The sequence below is a fragment of the Pleurodeles waltl genome, chromosome 10 (genome assembly GCF_031143425.1).
Source record: "Pleurodeles waltl isolate 20211129_DDA chromosome 10, aPleWal1.hap1.20221129, whole genome shotgun sequence".
In the NCBI taxonomy this organism is placed as follows: Eukaryota; Metazoa; Chordata; class Amphibia; order Caudata; family Salamandridae; genus Pleurodeles; species Pleurodeles waltl.
Window position 1 is genome coordinate 1,085,101,109 of NC_090449.1, and position 21,404 is coordinate 1,085,122,512.

Sequence of the window (21,404 nt, forward strand, 5' to 3'; positions counted from 1 at the left end):
ACACGAGTATCTACAGCCACACATGCCATTGAACATCAAGTTTCCCATCAACACCAATATGACATACCGATTCATGCACCAATCATTGTCTCTCTGTTCTTACAAAGTGAGCTGGACCATTTTAATGTTCTTTGTTGCTGCTATGATCAGATAAGTGTCCTTTATTTTGTTACTAGTTCATAATGCTCATTTTCATTGATTGCTTTGTTTGTGCATCGCAACATTTCCTAGTTTCATTTGCCACCATCAAGAGGCAGATTACAGCGATACCTGAAGAGGATGCCTGGTAGGCGAGGAGGCCGAATGCAGTAACATGTAGGACTTACGAGCTCTAGATTTTGCTGCCCACTCACATGTCTCTGTTAGAGGGAATCCCTAAAGGTATCTGGCATAGTGAGTCCGACATCTGTGACTCCGCAAGGGTGAGCCTGCTCCTGCACTCCTTATTTCCTCGCAGTACAGCACCCAACTGCCTCCTCCATACCTGGGCAAGTTCAGGCTATTACATGACTCGAACTGAGGAGCTTGGAGACCCTGCACTAGACAAGTGCTCCCTCTGCACTGAGTGCCTTCCTCTTACAGCCATTAGGGCAGCACCCCCTCACTGTGCATTTTCCCTACACATTCATTTATTCTTCCATGCGCTCCTTGTAGGAAAATACCATCTTGCCTGGCATGTTACCCCCATATTTCACTGTATATATGTTGTTTTAGTTTATGTGTCACTGGGACCCTGCCAGGCAGGGCCCCAGTGCTCATAAGTGTACCCTGTATGTGTTCCCTGTGGGATGCCTGTCTCACTGAGGCTCTGCTAACCAGAACCTCAGTGGTTATGCTTTCTCTGCTCTCCAAATTTGTCACTAACAGGTTAACTCCGAACATAGCCATGTAACATGTCTAAGATCATGGAATTGTCCCCCCAATGCCATTCTGGCATTGGGGGGACAATTCCATGATCTCCCGGGTCTCTAGCACAGAACCCGGGTACTGCCAAACTGCCTTTCCGGGGTCTCCACTGCAGCTGCTGCCAACCCCTCAAACAGGTCTCTGCCCTCCTGGGGTCCAGGCAGCCCTGGCCCCGGAAGGCAAAACAAAGGACTTCCTCTGAGAGAGGGTGTAACACCCTCTCCCTTTGGAAATAGGTGTGAAGGCTGGGGAGGAGTAGCCTCCCCCAGTCTCTGGAAATGCTTTGATGGGCACAGATGGTGCCCATCTCTGCATAAGCCAGTCTACATCGGTTCAGGGATCCCCCAGCCCTGCTCTGGCGCGAAACTGGACAAAGGAATGGGGAGTGACCACTCCCCTGACCTGCACCTCCCAGGGGAGGTTCCCAGAGCTCCTCCAGTGTGTCCCAGACCTCTACCATACCATACACAAAGGAATAATCCACTTTCCTCTAGGGCATTTATACAAGGGGCAGAAAAATAAAACATGCTCATCAGTTTCCTTACATAAATGACAGTTTATGCATTTGTCAGGCATGGGACTATTGGTCGACGAACGGGCCGTATAGCTGTTGGTCAAAAAAGTTTGTTTTGATTGGATGAGCACAAGTGTCTGGTAGATTAGTGGAAGTTCAGTCAGTGATTGATGTAGGCTGGTCCTTGATCGTATAAGACCTTGAAGGCATGCATAAGGATCTTGAACTGGCATCTCTTCTGGATGGGGAGCCAGTGGAGGTATCCGAGGTAGGGATTGATAAGGACCCATTTGGTGAGGTCCAAGACGAGTCTAGCTGCTACATTCTGTATGGTGTGGAACCTTCTGAGGAGATGTGTAAAGATACAGGCATAGAGTGCACTGCTGTACTCGAGGCGGCTAGTGACGAGGGCCTGATGACTATTTTCCTGGTGTTGACTGGGATCCATCTGAACAGTCTGTAGAGCACACAGAGTGAAGAAGCAGGAGGAGGCAACTCCACTGATTTGCCGCTTCATGTTCAGGTCACTGTCGAGGATGATTCCGAGGCTGTGTGCATGATCTGTAGGCATGGGTAAGCGTTTGGCTGGCCACCAGCTGTGGACCCATATTTCTGAGTTCCTCCCGAAGATCAGTACTTCTGTTATGTTTGAGTTCAGTTTGAGGCACTTTGCTTTCACCTACTTGGCTCCGTTTTTCATGGTGTTGCAGACGTTTGTTATAGTGGTGAAGAGGTCTTCAATGACCGAGAGGATGAGCTGTGTATCGTATGTTTAAGATATTATGTTGAGACAGCAGGAGCTGACAATGTCGGCAAAGGAGGTCATGTAGGAGTTGAACAGTGTGGGTCTGAGGGATGATCCTCATATGATGTTCTTGGGTTCTGAGGTAAAGGGAGGAAGTCTGACGCTCCGAGAACCTTCCTGTCAGGAAGGAGGTGAACCATTTGTGGGTATTCTCTTGTAATCCGTTGTTGTGCACTCTGTTGACGAGGGGGCGGTGGGAGAAGGAGAAGCATAAACCTTGCCACCAAAAGTCATTTGCATTATGGGATGCTAAAAGTTGCTTCTGGGCCAGTACACTGCCCCGAGTGGCACTGAATACCATCTCACCAACAAGAAAGTGTCTCTCAAAGTGTTCTATGAGGCACTGAAAGGTGGCACATAAGCACACCCTAAATGTGAACTGTTTACCATACAGAACAACAAGTAGTTGCATTTCAACCGGTAGGGCAGTTAGCATTGTAAACTCCTAACTGGACTTTTCTTGCAACATAAATTGAAAATAAAACAGTTTCACATAACTAACTGGACTTTTCTTGCCATATAAACTGAAAAGTAAAAGTTTCACATAAGCGAGCTGAAAGCCGCCATCAGTGCAAAGCAGACAAACAAAGGGAAATAAAAGTTCACTCGTAGTGAAACCTATCTGCAAAAGTGCAATTATCTACGTAACCGGCAAAAGTGCAATTATCTACGTAACGGGGTCAATATCATGCAATGCGCTCAACTTCTACGCTGCGAAAAAAGAGAAAAAGTAGTCCAGAAACCAGACTGAAAAAGTGGAGCCTAGTATGTTTTCAGTACCAATAAAAAGCCCAAAGAGAGATTACAACACAGGACAGAGCGTTTTGCGCTCGCCAGTAAAAACGAGTTAGCCATGTAAAGTGTAGAAACAATACAGATTAAAATAAATGCAGTAAAATAGCTGCAGACCCAAACAAGTCTTCAAGCAGTAATCAACCATTATGAGAAGGAATAAAGCCCACTTAGAAGAGCAATGCAAACAACTTTTCTGGGGGAACCTTTCTAAAACTACCCACACCTAGCTGTTTATGAACAAATTTGAGGTAGGAAACCCTTGGGAGACGGAGGACACAACTTATGCTACAACTGCCAAAAGCTACACAGATGAAAGTGCTGGTAGAAATTGTAAAGCAAAAAAAAACTGTTTTTAACTGGCTTTGTCCCCAAGGTAGCCCAACCTTCCAGGTTTCACATCTAGGACTATATCCAAAACAAAGAATAAACAAAAAACACTTTTTCCAGACAAAAATAAAGAAAAGACGTTCAATACTCACCAGAGTTGAAAATGAAAGAAGCCAAAGGCAATTTTCCTTCACCTGAAAATAAAGGGGACAAGTAAAAAGGTATTTACTAGCTGTGTAATGCAGCTCTCAGAAATATTTACTGTTGGAAAATGGGTTATTGGTAAGGGCAGGTAGGTACCTACACTTAGCAATAGGCCACTAACCTCCACTAAGGTCCAGTTAGGTCTCAGTAAATTAAACCCAGCTCAACCCTTGGTAGCTTGGCAACGAGCGTCAAGGCTTAACTTAGGAGACAGAGTGTAAAACATTAAAATATCACAAAACAGTAATTAAATAAAACACAGGAAACTGTTTTAAAAATCCAAAACCAATTTATAAAAATAGATTATATTTTGATCTATAAAATGACACCAAAACGAATAAAATCAGATAAGGGGAACCGGAGATATGAATTTTTTAAGAATTATTATTTTTTTAGCGCCTAGAAACAAAAAGCGCCAATCGGGTCATCTGGTTGCACCTCGACCGGGGCAAAGTCAAAGTTTCAGGCCGACCGCGATGGAGCCCTGCTCGGCTACAGGCCGCGGGAGGCCTCGGTTACCTTCACACTTAGGCCCTCATTCTAACCCCGGCGCTCTCAGACCGCCGGGGCCAGGGTCGGCGGGAGCACCGCCGACAGACCGGCGGTGCCCCGCAGGGCATTCTGACCGCGGCGGTTTGGCCGTGGTCAGAAAGGGTAAACCGGCGGTCTCCCGCCGGTTTACCGCTGCCCTTAGAATCCCCCATGGTGGCGCAGCTTGCTGCGCCGCCATGGGGGATTCTGACACCCCCTACCGCCATCCTGTTCCTGGCGGTTCGCCCGCCAGGAACAGGATGGCGGTAGGGGGTGCCGCGGGGCCCCTGGGGGCCCCTGCCGTGCCCATGCCAATGGCATGGGCACGGCAGGGGCCCCCGTAAGAGGGCCCCACAAAGTATTTCAGTGTCTGCCGAGCAGACACTGAAATACGCGATGGGTGCAACTGCACCCGTCGCACCTTCCCACTCCGCCGGCTCAATTCTGAGCCGGCATCTTAGTAGGAAGGTTGATTTGCCCTGGGCTGGCGGGTGGCCTTTTGGCGGCCGCCCGCCAGCCCAGGGCAAATCCCAAAATACCCTCAGCGGTCTTTCGACCGCGGAGCGGTATTTTGGTGGGGGAACTTCGGCGGGCGGCCTCCGCCGCCCGCCGAAGTTAGAATCACCCCCTTAGTCTTTTTTCGGAGATTTTCTTCAGCGGGACGAACCTGCCAGTCCAATCCGACCTCCTGGAGCCCTTCTCCGGATACGCGATGCTGGAATCCTCGGTGGAGATTTTTACCTTCGGACTTAGTCGTTTTTTCGAGGTGAAAATCCTTCGACCGGGGTAAACCTGGATCTTGATCCGACGTCCATGGAGCCCTCCTCGGATACACTGGCTGGGAGGTTCCGGTCAACTTTTTACCTTCGGACTTAGTCTCTTTTTCGGAGATTTTCTTTACCGGTACGAACCAGCAAATCAGGCCGGGTCGCGGTTGAGGCAAGCCGGCTAGAGTTGCTGCGGCGGGTCGGTCCCTCTATGGAGCTTTTTTTGCAAAAATTCTCCAAACTTCTCCAAACTTCTAGGGCTTCTGCCAGATGTCCTTTTAAGGTTCTTTTGGGGGTCAACAGCTCACCCCAAGGGTCTAGAAGTTCTGAGATGGTCCTTGGGGGGTGCGGACTACAACTCCCAGAATGCACCTGGCGCAAACTCCTTTTTGGCCACTGGACAGTGGTCAGCTGGTCAATTTCTTCAGGAGTTGGTGCAGGGGACTCTGGTTAGCAATTTTTCACCTGTAGCAAACAGGGAGTCCCTCCTTGAACCAGTTGAAGCCAGGCAAAGTTCTTCTTGTGGTGAAGCCCAAGTGTGCAGCTGGTGCAGTCCTTCTGAGTGCAGGTTCCAGGTGCAGGCCAGGGGTCCAGCAGGGCAGTCCTTCTTCGGTCGTTCTTCCTTGTTGGATGTGGTAGGGAACTGAGGTGTGGGTACAGGACTGCCAGTTTTATCCTTGCTCCTGGGTGAAAAGAAGGGGGGTCCTGGTTCTCCAATCAGGTGCAGGGTCCTTCCCCCTGTGATGACCACTTCCTGGGAAGTGTGGCAAAAATCAATCCCAGGAGGCAACATTCTCTAAAAAATCCATCATGGCTGAATCTGATTTTTGGAGGTTACATCTGGCTGAGCCCACCCACTGGTGTGGCTAAAAATCATAAACACACCCCTCTCCTAATCTAATCAAGGGGGCACCTAGTTGTCTGGGGTTGCAGGATGTGGGGGTGTTGCTGGTTGCTCCAAATGTCCTTCTCTGCCTTTGAAGACCAGTTTGGCAGCCCTCCCCCTTCCTGGCTCCCCATCTGCTGAGGGGAGATTCCTTCCCACAGGCACATTCCTTTGTGTGAAGCCAGGCCACTTCACACCTCATCAAGGCAGCTTAGCCAAGCTTCTCAGGCTGGCCAATCAGAGCACAGCAGCAAAAACAATGCAGGGCTGAAATCTGCAACTTTTCAGGTAAAGTTTAAAACTCTTTACCTGAACAAGTTATATTAAATCCAACAACTGGAAGTTGTGGGATTTATTACAACAATTAATTTGATACCAAACTCTTGGTATGCATCATTTAAGGAGACTTAGAAAATTAAAATAAAGTCTCCCCATTCTAGCCTATGAAGGCCATTTACTACAATGAGGGAAAACCGAATTTGGCTGTTTTTACCTCACCAGGGCTTATGAAACTATTTTTATAAGGTCCCTGCTTATAGTTACATGGCACCCAGCCCTAGGGGCACATAGGGCACACCTTAGGGGTGACTTATATGTAAAACAAGGTAGTTTAAGACTTTGGAACTACTTTTAATTCCAAAGTCGAATTTGCATATAACTTTAATTTAAAAGCAGCCAGCAAGGCAGGCCTGCCTTTAAAATGACACTGGGCACCTCAGCAGTGCACCTATGGGTGCAACACCTATGCTGTGGTCCCTAAACCTACATGCCCTACCATATACTAGGGACTTATAGGTAGGTTAACTTAGCCAATTATAATTAGCCTAATTTGCTTATCCATTTTACACAGAGCACAGGCCCTGGGACTGGTTAGCAGTACCCAGGGCACCATCAGAGTCAGGAAAACACCAGCAAAAAGTGGAAAATGGGGGCAAAAAGTTAGGGGGCCTCTGCAATCAGCCCTGTTTTCTCACATTTACAAACAATGGTAATGGCAGGAGCTCTGGCATACCATGTACAGGACGTGTTAGGTGATGAATCAAAATATTTCAGTGGCACCACAGTCATTTAATATTCAAGACAAATGGTACAGTTACATTTTCACACTTCATTTGGCTCAGGGCCCCAGGTTCCTAGAAGACATAGCAGTTGGCATTTGATTCTAATTTAGGTAACACCGTGCACTTAGTCTAGTTGGGTCTCTTCCGCCAGAGACAACACTCAATGAGTATTATCACGTATAATGCATCACATGTTTTTAGTGGAATATATAGTATTTGTATCCGCATTTTGTTTCCTTTTACAAATAAATAACCAGCCACAGGAAATAAAACCAAACTAAAGACAACCATTTAGTGCTCAAACGAATCGCTCTTTCTTTTCAAAACTTGTTTTCCTTCTATCTAGATCAAATCTTTCAAAAGAAAGAAAAGGGAAAAAGAAGCAGTCACGAGTATTCAGGGGCCTTCATTAAAAGTAACACTGGCAAAGCCAATAGGTTTCACTGATGCAAGATCTATTGGTCATTTTTTTTATTTTTGAGAAATTTTGCATAGCAGCTTGGGATGCTATGCAACATGGCTTAAAGTAAAGAAAAAGAGTATAAACAAAGCCAATAGGACTCGGGTGGGTCGCAGGGGGTGGGGGTATGGTTGGTATAGTGGACAACGGGAGCGGTATACAAACACTGGAAAAGCCAACAGGCAGGGGTGTGGAATTAAAAATAAATAATCTACTTGTCCATGGGGCAGGATGCTTCTTAAATCAACTTAGCCTGTAAAAATATGTACTTGTCTCTTTGGTGCCAATAATGCATGACCTCTGATATTAGCGTCTCTGATTATGCCAGGGTGAATACCATAGTAGAGATTGAATACCAGCAGATTTCAAGCCCTACTATAGCAATTTCATTACTCTGCCTCCATTCCACAGATCTACATAATGGGGCTGGAGGAAACACTAAGCAATTGTTCCAGGGCTGGAATGCCTTTGCAAACCTGATAACTTGCATATTTTAAGTATTTTCACCAGCTCTTTTCTAACATTTTCCCATACTGAGAAAGATTTAAAATGTACTCCTGACAAGGACAGAAGTAGAAGTTCTTCCAGGGTTGGAAAAAAGTGGTGTTGGCAGGGTGGGGCGGGGGGTGGGGGGAACTTGTAAACGCTCAACAGATTTTCACATGAGCAAATCTACACATGCATATTTGCTTGTGCTAAAATATAGTTCACAAATATTTTCTAGGAGTATTATTTCCTGGCCTACTTCTGTAAATTTGTGTGAATTCATGAAAGCCGCTAATGGAAAGGCATATACTGTGGGTGTACTTCTGTGAATTTCTGGAAGGATTGGGCCCCCAGTTAGGTCTGGCGTTAACCAAGACATTTTTTTAATTAAAAATTCTATTTCTCTCTCTCTCTTGCTATCTCTTGGCTGGCTTTACAGTGCGCGATATTCTGCTCTTCCACAAGGAGCATATTGGAACATAAAGTTTTGTTCAGTGTCAGAAACTACTGTGACAATGGGCGCTTTTTTGAGATCAAAAAACATTTGCTGCTCTTTGCCAATGATTGTTTCAATGGTGAAGACCTGGCAGCTCTCACAACAATAATGTGTTACAAAAGCCATGTTAAAACAAGACACACACTTACAAAACCAAAAGACTTACAGCCAATGTCGGATTGGTTGGCTTTGCCAGTGCTTGTTTATTTTTATTTTTCCCATAATCTTGTTGAAAATGGTTATAATGATTTTCCATTGTGAATATTTTTGGGGAAATACTGGCATGCATCAGCACATTGTACTATAGCATGTTTTACTAAATGATGCTTCAAATAAATAATTCCTAAAAATTAACAGTAATTTAGCATTTTTTTCCCCTGCTTGTATTTTTTTTTATTTTAAGAGCAAAGAATCATCAATCCTGCAAACATTTACATCTAATCGGGGAGCATTATATGTAGCCATATAGCGTCAGTGCAGTATGATCTTACAACATTTATTTAGAGCGCTCACCTAATAAAGGCTTTGCATGAATGAACCATAAATACAACTTCGAACAGCATTAACGTATGGACACAAATAAAACCTCAATTGCAGACAGTTCCCTTCCCTGTAAACTGGTAGCCAAAGAGTTTTTGCTACAGGGGGTTTGGCCTACTTGCCCCAAGGACCAAATAAACACGAAAACCTCTTGTCCTTGACCCCAAACAACTTGTCCTGGGACGTCAAGCAATAGGAATTCCACACCCCTGCAATAGGCCAATTGAAATGGCTGCTACATGTGCATGTACAGCTTTATTGATCTGCCATTACAGTGCACAAACAATGTGAGGAAATGGCATTACCTAGTGTATTGATTGGTTATGATCGTATTAAAATATTTGTGTCCACCACACTTCAGAATTGCAAAACGAGGTGTTTCACTTGCACTTTACAAATTCTGATATATGCTGAAATATTTGCATAAGATAGAAAAGAAAAATCCTTTTTCAACCCCAGTATCCAGTTAACTTGCCACATATCTCACTTTGAAGTCAGTGAAAGAAAAGTGAATACCAAGCTCCCTCGGAAGACAGGTCCCAGCATTTGACCTCTTTCTTTGAATGCACAGCAATTGTGACAGGATATGAACTACAGTGAAAGGCATGGGAAGAAGAAATAGGGAGGTAGGAAATGAAAAGAAAAAAAAAAAAAAACATAACGTGTCCAGCTCTGGCCATGTCATACTGCAGATATAGTACAAGATTCATAGGGTGAGCACCGAATGACCGAGGGGGGACAATAATCGAATGTAATTAATCTGTACCTGGTCTGCACTACAGACAGAAAAAAGTAGTGACAAGTGGCAACCGCTGTCAAATGAGAAGACAGCATAGAAGAGAGACAATGATGCTAAGGAATGGTTAGCACACATTATACTACTTACCCTTCTCCTAAACAAAACAACACTACCATTAACACCTTTTCTAAACTGCCAGCTCATAAATGCTCGACACACTCAAAAAACAAGCACCACATCTACAACCTGCTCACAGACACACAACCTGACTTACTATTCATAACTGAATCCTGGTTGGGAGATGACATGGCCCCAGTGTTGCACTGAGCCGTTCCTCTGAGCTATCAAACCATCACACAAAACCGTATAGGCAAGAGAGGAGGCGGACTAGCTATTATATTCAAACAGGCATTGAACCTCAGTAAAACAGACATCTCCATACAAGGTTGTGAAGCCCTCCTTACCAGATGCCACCCTACTCCAACTTCCTCCTGTAACTTTCTCCTCCTGTAACTTTCTCCTCCTTTACAGACCTCCATCTAACAACTCCATATTCCCAGATGCTTTTCTAGACACAGTCTAAAACCTTATTACACTATACTCCAACCTATGCATTCTTGGGTATCTAAACATTTGGTTTGACAAACCCAATATGCCCCATCCAAAAGCTATCACCACTGGCCTAGCCGCATTGAACCTACATCAGATTGTACACAATCCCACACACATCGCTGGTCACATCCTAGATGTCATTTTTGCTAAGCCTGAACTAGTTACTATTCATAGCATCACGCCAATCACTTGGTCAGACCACCATTTGATAACTTTCCGACATACAACTCCACAAATCAACGCACCCCACAACTACTTACATACATACACCTATCGACCATGGAGCAAGCTCAATTTGGATGACTTAGAAACACAACTAACAGCCAACACAGATCTAGGTACAATTAATCTGTGCCAAACCTTTATGAATGGCTACAGGAAGCTTTTGATATCCTAATACCACTCAGAAAAACTAAACACAACAAAAGAAAACCAACACCTTGGAGAAACAGAACTTAAAAAGATAAAGCAACAAATCAGAAAGTTGCAGAGGACCTGGCTCAAAACAAACAATGGTCAAGACAAACTGCAGCTACACAAACTTAACAGGATATACAAATCATCAATCAAAAAAGCTAAAAAAAAGGTACTACTTAGACAGAATTCAAAATGCTCAATCTACAACCAAGGAATTTTATAAAATTCTCAATGAATTTCGAAAACCTACATGCATGGAAGGAAGTCATTCCACTACTCAAGATTTCGCAACCAAATTGGCAACTCACTACACAACCAAGGCAGACACTTTGGACTCCTATTTAAAACAGAAGAAAACCATCAGCACCAACCCCTTTCCTAAAATACCCTCTAAGAATAAACCAACCCAACCTCTACAGTCCTTCAAACAAATATCCCAGGATGAATTTATGGATTTGGTCAAAGCAAGCAGACCTTCTGGTTGCCCTTCTGACCCTTGCCCACCACAAATCTTCAAGAACATTCTTCTATCTACTTCTGCTGCCAGACCTGGAAGAAGAATCATCAACAACTCTTTAACTTCAGGAACTTTTCCTGTAGACCTGAAAAAGGCACACATATGACTTTTATTAAAGAAAACAAACCTAGACCCACAAGACCCCAACAACTACAGACCAATCACAAATGGACCTTTCCTGGGCAAATTGATAGAAAGAGCAGCTTTCGCCCAGATGTCACAATTCATTGAAGACAATTCTACACTTTCAGACTTCCAAACTGGATTCCACCCAGAAAGAAGCACTGAATCGGCACTCATAGCAATCTGGGATGATCTTAAAAACACAGTCGACCGAAATGGAGTTGCTGCACTACTTCTCTTGGACCTCTCGGCTGCCTTTGATACGGTTGACCATGACACCCTAATTCAAGGACTCCACGAAGCCGGCATACAAGGGATTGCTCTAGACTGGATTACTTCCTATCTTCAAAAAAGATTGAATATCATCCACTCGCCCCCCTTCTGATCCGAACCCTACCTCACAAAAACAGGGGTCCCCCAAGGGTCAATCATCTCACCTTTGCTTTTCAACATCTACATGATATCTTTACCAGAACTGATCAATGATTTCCATCTCACATGATACAACTATGCAGATGACACATAAATACTACTTAAATTAGAATGCCCCAAAAACATTGAAAACTCAAAAATCTTCAGCTGCCTCAGAGCCGTTGATCAGTGGATGACCTGGAGCCATCTCAAACTAAATACCTCCAAAACAGAAATACTCATATGTGGTGACTGGAAAAGTTATGACCCCCTGTGCGTCTGGCCTGACTATCTCGGACCTCCTCCTCAATTATCCAAGGAAGTTAAAAACCTAGGAATCACCATGGATTCCAAGTTAACTATGAATGCCCAAGTGGACAAATTAGCACAAACAAGCTTCATCACCTTGAAGACTTTACGACGCATCTTCCCCCACCTCGGATTTCCACACAAGGTGCAAGCTACTATCTCGCTTGTACTATCCAAACCGGATTATGCCAATGGCCTCTACCATGGATCATCTCTATCTGTTATGAAAAAACTACAACGTATCCAGAATTCCGCAGCCAGGCTACTATTACATGTAAAGCCGCCAGGCCACATCCCCCCTGCCTTGAGAGCACTACACTGGTTACCCGTTGCCAGAAGATGCACTTTCAAGCTGCTTTGTATCACCCACAAAGCTATACATGGAACAGGACCACTTTTTATCAGAAACAAAATAATCAAATACATCCAACAAAGAAACCTCCGCTCAAGATTGGCACCCCGCCTTAGAACACCACCATACAAGAAAAAGACTATAGGTGGTACATACTTCTCCGTTCAAGCAGCCAAACTATGGAATTCATTACCCCCAACTATAAGAGCCACAGATAACTTTCTTGTCTTCAGAAAACTACTCAAGAGATAGCTCTTTCCTTCATAACCACCATATTCAAAAAACTATGAATTGCATATGCTTATGTTGATAAATAGTTTTTTCAGATTATGTGTATATTTTTAGTTAGGTATAGTTTCTATAGAAAATATGTATCGCTACTATGTCATAACAATAAAATACACACACACACACTCTTTAAACCTGTTTGTCTAAGTATATTTTACCCATGGTTCTAATTGTGTATTGTATGTGCATATGTGTGTGTGTATATATATATATATAAATGTATGTATGTGTATATGTTGTTTCTGTGCTTCGCATGTTCGTGGGTCATTGCATGGCTCTTGGGTGGGTTGTTATACTAGATATCTATGAATTCCTGCTCTCATCTTATCACACTTATCTACCCGTCATCATATGTCATGTCTCTATCAAACTATCCTCCATTCTCACTCTGACTCATCCCAAATCCTTTCATCTCCTAAATAACTCTGCCTAAGCTCTTCCCTCCGCTTCCACATCTAACTCACCAAACATCACTCTACCTCTGTGACCTCCCACACAACCCTACTAAATTCTCCTGCATTCGTCTCACCCTGCTACTATGCTCTCCCTAACCCTTCCACATACTCTTCCCCCTCCACCCCACTTTACTCATCCCAAGCCTTTGGGTTGAGTAAATGAAGGATATACTCCCAATTAACACTTCTGGATTCTTTACTCCTCCACCCCTCCATTACTCCAGTCAATCTAACTAACAAACTTTCATATCCGCGGCTCAAATTAACTCATAATAATACTAAAACTGTACTCATTATTTCCCGATACTTATCCATCACTAATTTTATTACAAGAACGGAGGCTCCTATTATGCTTCCTTTCTTGCTTTATTTTAAACAGCAGCCAAGGTAATAAAGCAGAACTACATATCCCAAGAGGCATTGCAAATGAAATAAACGATGAGGTGATAAAGAATAACCAATGAAAAAACAAACATTCAACCACAATAATTATCTTAACTGCGAACAACAAGCCCTCTTTTCTTGCTGCTCGCAGTCAAGATAAGTTCTTTCCTCATTTCGTTTCTTATTTGTGTATTGTTGTGTGTTTTACATCTGCTTTTCTTTATGGAAATGTCCTGAGAATAAGTTAACTTTAATACGTAGATTTTACTAATTTTTCTTTATTTCTGTCGTTCGGCCGTTTTTCTTCAAAAGCGCTTGCCTCGCGCTTCATAGGCAGAGCCGAGCGTTCTTTTCGAACGTTCGGCTCTCCCGCCGCTCTCTCCTGAGGAGCGCGTCTCGCTTCAACGCGTTTCCTCAGAAGAGCTCGGCCAGCACAGACGCGACGCTACGGTAACCTCTCCCTGGTTCGAGAGGCTCCGTTTTTCATCTCAGCTGTTTACGGAGAGGCTTGGCTTGATCGCGGAAGGCGCGACACGCCCCTCTTCAGTATTTCTTCAATATATTCTTGAATTTTGGGTGTCAATCTCTTGTTCAGCCCATACAACTTTTAACCTTTAGAACCTTTTATTGTAAACCTATTTCTTCAATGGCCGATTCTGTTGTTAATATGCTTTAAACAAGCATAATAGGAGCCTCCGTTCTTGTAATAAAATTCAGATTTTCCTAGCTTTAGTAAAGGAAAGTCTAGATTTTATTAAAGAAGCGGAGGCGAGTATTATCCCACCTCTCTTATTAACCCACCCTTTTCTTTTCCAGTGCCGGTTTCTCCTGCACCAACCGCTTCGACTTGAACATGCTGGTTTTGTGTCAAAGACCCTTCCTTTGAAAGAGCTTTCTTCTGCTTGCTCCCACGATCAGCGGACAGTGCCTTCCGGATGTGGCGATATCCACCTGAAGTCGTCTTCTCCTTCTTCCCTGGACTTTGCCAAAGACTTTTTCACGTTACTTATGGCTTTCTCTATTATTTTGGTTATTATTCCATTGTTCCGTCCACTTTGATCTGCTCCTGCAAGAAAAGAGGGCTTGTTGTTCGCAGTTAAGATAATTCTTGTTGGGTTCCAGAGTACCGTGCTACTCACCGAAAAGCGCTTCGACGCCTCGTCAGGGGTAGTAAGCGCTATATAAATATGATTGCAATACAATGTAGAGGTTACAACTGCATTATTGAAAGCAAGAGACCTAAAAAGCGCAATGATGCGCCCAGCACGGACTGCTTCATAGTTTTTTAGGTCGAGCCTAGGCAGCCTGCATGCACAGTCTCTCGACATGCTGCATCTCCTCTGTGGACTTTCAGCACGCCCATCGCCTGTCATAGGTTGGTTAAAGTGTCTTTCTAAATTCCTTACTTTTCATTGGTAAATCACAGCCATTTGTCCCTCATTTTGGTGTTTTGTTCCCTCACATGGCTAAAGGGCCTGTTACATGTCTTATTTCGCTTCTTGTCATCTGAGTTAGTTGTGGCCGGTGTGTTTGAAATGCTATTTTTGTTGACTTTACTAGGCAAACTTGCGCAGCTGATGCTTTCAACCACATGCATGTTGTTTATTTGAAAAAACACAGGTTACTTTGATTGCCGTGCTCTGCTGACGGCATTTATTTATTTACAAGCGTATCATATGCAGTGTGACCCAGGGATAGTACTTGAGTTTGGTGGTTGCAGTGCCAGCACAGGCAGGGATCCCACCTCTCCCACCTGTAAGTTGACATCCACCTAGAAAGACAAACTGAGATATGGCTAAGAACAGGCTGCAAACATATTGTTAATGTTGCTGCTGGAAAGAATGAGCACTTTCCGGCAACAGAAACTGAGCATGCCTGGTTTAACGTGAGAGAGGGTCTGGTGGGCAGCGTTGCCTCCGCACCTCTCTGCCACAACTGGGCGGGCACAGATATGAAGCTGTCTTGTGCCAGCGTGAATAGCAATAATATTTTTTAATCTGATTTATGACAATTGTAGTTTTAATTTCTAATCATCTAAAACCTAGGACTACAAGTACCACAATGCCATGCAACACTCACGAAAGGCAGACCTGCTCTCAAAGTGAAATTGCAAGAGCCAAAGCATCCTCCACGTGCTGCTTGCTTACAGTGTGTGCTGTCCCGAAAGAGGACTGAGTCCTTGCAGCCTTGTGTTGCAGGGTGTGATCTTTACAAGCAGTAAGCTACCCTCAGACGGCATAGGTGCAATTCGAAGAAAGGATCGCTGGGGTTTCGGAATCCAGTGTATTGTACAATGCTTGTGTTTATCTGCAGTTACTGCAACATAGCTTTCAAAGCCTAGTGGCTCTCGTTACAGGACGTAAAGTATGTACAGCGGCGTGGGCTGCCTCACACAGGGTATGGTTTAGGGCACCCCGCATGTGCACGCTTTCAGTGTCGCCTATATAAACAGCCGGATCCTGTCGTGGGATCCACAGCTTTGACGAGTTTTAACTCACTGAATGTCGCACATGTAGCTTTAATGAGACTCGACGACCAGACCAAGCTGTTTACTTCCTCTCCTTGGTTTCAGTTTTGTCTTGACACCCAGGCGGTTCTCCTGTGTCCCTGGGAGCAACATGTGATGCAGTCGTGTCACTGGAGGTCGTTAGGACAGTTTTAGGAAACTATCAATCAATTAGGAATTTGTAAAGCGCACTAGTCACCCGTGTGAGTCTCAAGGCGCTGACTATGATGACAGGCATCAGAGGCCTAAGTATCCATCGTGCAGCCGGTGCAGAGACACCGAGGTCCATCCTTACCAGTTATGATTCTATTTAATAACTCATTGTTCATGGGGGGGCAGGGGGAGAAGATGGGACATTAACTGTTTGAATTAGGGACAGTGTTTCCCTTGCTAGTGACAGGCATCAGATGGTAAGAGGACTACATTTAAGCAGGGTACTTGGGTGCCTGATCCGTACCGCATGTCCCATTCCCACTTGCTCCTGTTTGGACTCGAGGTTCATGACCTGGTGCACGTGTGAAGCGCCCTCGGACTTCCCCTAAACATATGTCTGCCCCAGCATCCGGATGCAGGTGCATCCTTGGCACTGCCCATGTGTACATTGTTAAGAGTTGCTTGCGCTCAGACGTACGTCCCACTTCTGTCTGATCAGGAGGTGCCTTTCCCTTTGGTCAAACTCTGTCCAGACATTTTCTCTTTGCCTTCGTAATGCTCTTTGTTCAACCACGTGTCCAGGGCACACTGACTGAAAGCGAGTGAGTATGGGTGCCTTTAGGCGCTGTACCGCACAAGCTTAGTGGGGATCTCACAGTGGTTTAATCTTTAATAGCCTGAACATGAAAAAGATACGACCCATTAACTAGTCGACTTTGAAATAAATAAAACGGCTTCTTATCCTCACTGCCAAGTTTTGCCATGCTGTGTGATCCTGGGGGACCAAATAACGCACATTTGCCACAGCGGCTTCACCTGCCAAAAGTGATAACACTTACAAACTGCTGTAAAGGGCTTTATGTGGAGATGGATCTCTTCGCTCACTCGTGGGCAAGCTCAGCTCTACAATGCGCCTAGTTATTCCCGTGCGCGTCACAGACACCTCAAGGTGGCCCATGTGCCTGAACCTCCACCTCTATCAGCTGTCCACAATACAGCGCCCACACTTCTCTCGCGGTACTCACCTCACTTCAGTAATACCGCTCTTACTCACAGCGCTACAAAGCAAAGAAAAAGCGCGAACATGCTTTACAAAGACATTTGGTTTCCAAAAAGAGAGTGGGACCCCACGTACATAGAAAGGACAACCAACTCTGTCCATTATTCATATGAATGTGTCCCATCTCTAGGCTGCAAAGGGCCTGGAATGGGTTTGCTGCACAGGCTGCTTCTGCGTGCTATAGATGCTCTGGCGATGCTTGGAAGTCCAGGAGGTCTGTGCCTTCCGTCGAGCGAGAGGTTGACAGAACACTGAAGCAAATCTGCACATTCTTAACGCCTGGTCCGATGCCTTCTGGCAATTAATCAAGGTATCAATCAATTATTATTACTAACGTGCTTACATATTCATTTATTTGATAGCTTTTTGTTCCAACGGCATAATAATTATGTCTCCCATTAATTTACCGCAAACGTTGATGTCTTTAATGACTACTGTAATGGATAATGTGCTGCTGGTTAAACAGACGGTCCCAAAGGCAAGGCTTATTGGCTATGCCAATTCTTGCTTTGTCTAAGCCATGTTGCACAACAGCCTGCACTGCTGAACAAACTCTCTAATAAAATGTGGGGTGCAAGCAACACGAAGGTGTGCACAGCAACAACAGACAGAAGGAACAGGTTTGGGTGAGGGAGATAAGCAACACAAGAGATGGGTGGGGAGACACGGGCTGCAGACACATACATCGAAACAGAATGCGTGGCAAAAAGTAGGAGCACGTGTGTAGGAGGCTGGCCTGGCTTATAGTGGGTACCTTGTGGTACTTACACCTTGTGCCAGGTTCAGTTATCCCTTATTAGTAGAAGAGGTGTTTCTAGCAGCTTAGGCTGAACTAGAAGACATGCAAAGCTCCTACTATACCACATATCATATAGCACAATATCATAAGAAAACACAATACTCAGAGTTACTAAAAATAAACGTACTTTATTTTAGTGACAATATGCCAAAAGTATCTCAGAGGATATACTCCTTTAGGAGCTACGTAATATACACAAAATATACACACACAAACCAAAATCAAGTAAGTAACACTTAGAAAAGTAGTGCAAACACTGTAGAACACAATAGAATGCAATAGGGAGGAATAGGCCTAGGGGCAACACAAACCATATACTCCAAAAGAGGAATGTGAACCACAAATGGACCCCAGGCCTAGTGTAGTGTGTAGAGGGTAGCAGGGAGTATAAGAAAACAGTAAGGGTGTCCAAGATACCCCACCCCAAGACCCTGAAAAGTAGCAGTAAAGTTGCCCTACTACCCCAGAAAGACAGTGAAGTCGAGATAGGGAATTCTGCAAGGACAACAACTGACTGCAAAGCACTGAAGACGGATTCCTGGACCTGAGGACCTGCAAAGGAAGGGGACCAAGTCCAAGCGCACGCAAGTGTCTGGGGGGGGGGAAGGGGGGGAGAGGGAGGGAAAGAGGGCAGGAGCCCACTAAACCCCGGATAAAGGTGCAAAAGGGCTGCCTCTGGGTGGAAGAAGCCGAAGATTCAGCAACAACGGAAGGTGCCAGGAACTTCTCCTTTGGTCAGAAGATGTCCCACAGCGTGCTGGAGGATGCAGAGTTTCCACGCAGAAAGACCACAAACAAGCCTTGCTAGCTGCAAGAGTCGCAGTTGAGGATTTTGGGTGCTGCCAGGGCCCAGGAAGGACCAGGAGGTCGCCACTTGGAGGAGGAGACAGAGGGGGTGCTCAGCAACACGGAGAGCCCCCGCAGAAGCTGGCAGCACCCGCACAAGTACCTGAACAGGCGTTCAGAAGATTTGAGGACAAGGGTCGACTGAGAACAACAAAAGAGGGCCCCACGATGTCGGAGTCCAACTCAGCAAGTTGGGGAAAGCAGGACGGAGTGCTGGGGACCTGGGCTAGGCTGTGCACAAAGGAAGCCTTGCAAAAGTGCACAGAATCCCGAGCAGCTGCGGTTCACGCAGTACACAGGATTACAGTCTGGCGTTGGGAGGCAATGGCTTACCTCCACCAAATTTGGACAGAAGGGCCACCGGACTGTCAGGGACACTTGGATCCAGCTCCTGTGTTCCAGGAACCATGCTCGTCAAGATGAGAGGGGACCCAGAGGACCAGTAATGCAGAAGTTTGGTGCCTGCGTTGGCAGGGGGAAGATTCTGTCGACCCACAGGAGATTTCTTCTTGGCTTCCAGTGCAGGGTGAAGGCAGACAGCCCTCAGAGCATGCACCACCAGGAAACAGTCGAGAAAGCTGGCAGGATGAGGCGCTACAATGTTGCTGGTAGTCTTCTTGCTACTTTGTTGCGGTTTTGTAGGCGTACTGGAGCAGTCAGCAGTTGATCCTTGGCAGAAGTCGAAGAGGGAAGTGCAGAGGAACTCTGGTGAGTTCTTGCATTCGTTATCTGCTGAGATACCCACAAGAGAGACCCTAAACAGCCCTCAGAGGAGGATTGGCTACAGAGAAAAGGTAAGCACTTATCAGGAGGGGTCTCTGACGTCACCTGCTGGCACTGGCCACTCAGAGCTGTCCATTGTGCCCTCACACTTCTGCATCCAAGATGGCAGAGGACTGGGACACACTGGAGGAGCTCTGGGCACCTCCCCTGGGAGGTGCCGGTGTAGACTGGCTTATGCAAGGAGGGCACCATCTATGCCCTTCAAGGCATTTCCATAGGCCAGTAGAGGCTACTCCTCTCAGGCCCTTCACACCTATTTCCAAAGGGAGAGGGTGTAACACACTTTCCTCAGAGGAAATCCTTTGTTCTGCCTTCCTGGCACTGGGCTGCCCAGGACCCAGGGGGGCAGAAACTGTCTGAGGGTTAGCAGCAGCAGTAGCTGCAGAGAAAACCCCGGAAAGTTAGTTTGGCAGTACCCTGGCTCTATGCTGGAGACCCGGGGATGCATGGAATTGTCCCCCAATACCAGAATGGTATTGGGATAACAATTCCATGATCCTAGACATGTTATATGGCCATTTTCAGAGCTACCATTGTGACGCTACATATAGGTATTGACCTATATGTAGTGCACATGTGTAATGGTGACCCCGCACTCACAAAGTCCGGGGAATTAGCTCTGAACAATGTGGGGGCACCTTGGCTAGTGCCAGGGTGCCCACACACTAAGTAACTTTGCACCCAACCTTCACCAGGTGAAGGTTAGACATATAGGGGACTTATAAGTTACTTAAGTGCAGTGGTAAATGGCTGTGAAATAACGTGGACGTTATTTCACTCAGGCTGCAGTGGCAGGCCTGTTTAAGAATTGTCAGAGCTCCCTATGGGTGGCAAAAGAAATGCTGCAGCCCATAGGGATCTCCTGGCACCCCAATACCCTGGGTACCTCAGAAACATATACTAGGGAATTATATGGGTGCACTAGTATGCCAATGTGAATTGGTGAAATTGGTCACTAGCCTGTTAGTGACAATTTGGAAAGCAGAGAGAGCATAACCACTGAGGTTCTGGTTAGCAGAGCCTCAGTGAGACAGTTAGGCATCACACAGGGAACACATACAGGGCACACATCCCAGTGACACACAGACTAAAACAACATATATACAGTGAAATATGGGGGTAACATGCCAGGCAAGATGGTACTTTCCTACAAATCACATTTCCCTTCTTCCAGAAACAGAAATAAACCACAAATTTCCTACCACTCAGCGTACCCCTCGATCTCCTAATAAAAATGATACTTCACTCGTGTGGGTGCCCAAAGCAGAGTCTGCCTAAAAACATATATAAAAAATAACTGCGCTTATAAACACGCTTTGGTGCTCCTTCAATCTACACGTTTTTCACCCTTCCCTGTTGCAGGCCTCCACCCACACAAGGGATGTGACGTGAAGTGTATGAGATGTGAAGAGGGAGGGAATGAGGCTAAGATGTAAGGGGGGAGGGAGGTATAGAGCGGGTCTCATGCATCCTCCTGCAAGTTATTAGATGTTTCTGGATGAGGGTATAAGCCATTGAGCAATGTTTTCCAGGCTGTGGCTATGGGATACTTCTGTAAGACCCTTATCTCTTCACACCTTAGGACCACCACCTCCACCCGACCCCACTTAAGTGTTGCTGCCCATCAGTGAGCTGTGCTGGTTAAGGTCGGTGATTTCCAGTGCCCTGTAATTAGCCTTCGGGCTAGATGCAGAGCCAGATCTATTAAACTATTGATGGCTTTAGCAGCTACTGGTTTGTGGAAAAGGTCCAACAGTGCCCTTACCATCGTGTGCAGGGCTGTGCGATCCAATACGCGTTCTATTTCAGCTTCTATCCGGGTCCAAGTACTCCCCCACAACTGGGCAGGTCCAAAACATATGCCAGATATCT

At 45.4% G+C, this 21,404-nt stretch overlaps 1 protein-coding gene across 1 annotated transcript in view; it reads right to left on the reverse strand.

The window, feature by feature from the left end:
- The window catches only part of LOC138262285 (zinc finger protein 135-like), a 91,662-nt gene that overhangs the window by 50,181 nt on the left and 20,077 nt on the right, over nt 1-21,404 (reverse strand). The window contains exon 2 of the mRNA XM_069212186.1: nt 3,500-3,541. The gene's annotated coding sequence lies outside the window, so the exon portion shown is untranslated. The remainder of the gene's footprint in view (nt 1-3,499; nt 3,542-21,404) is intronic.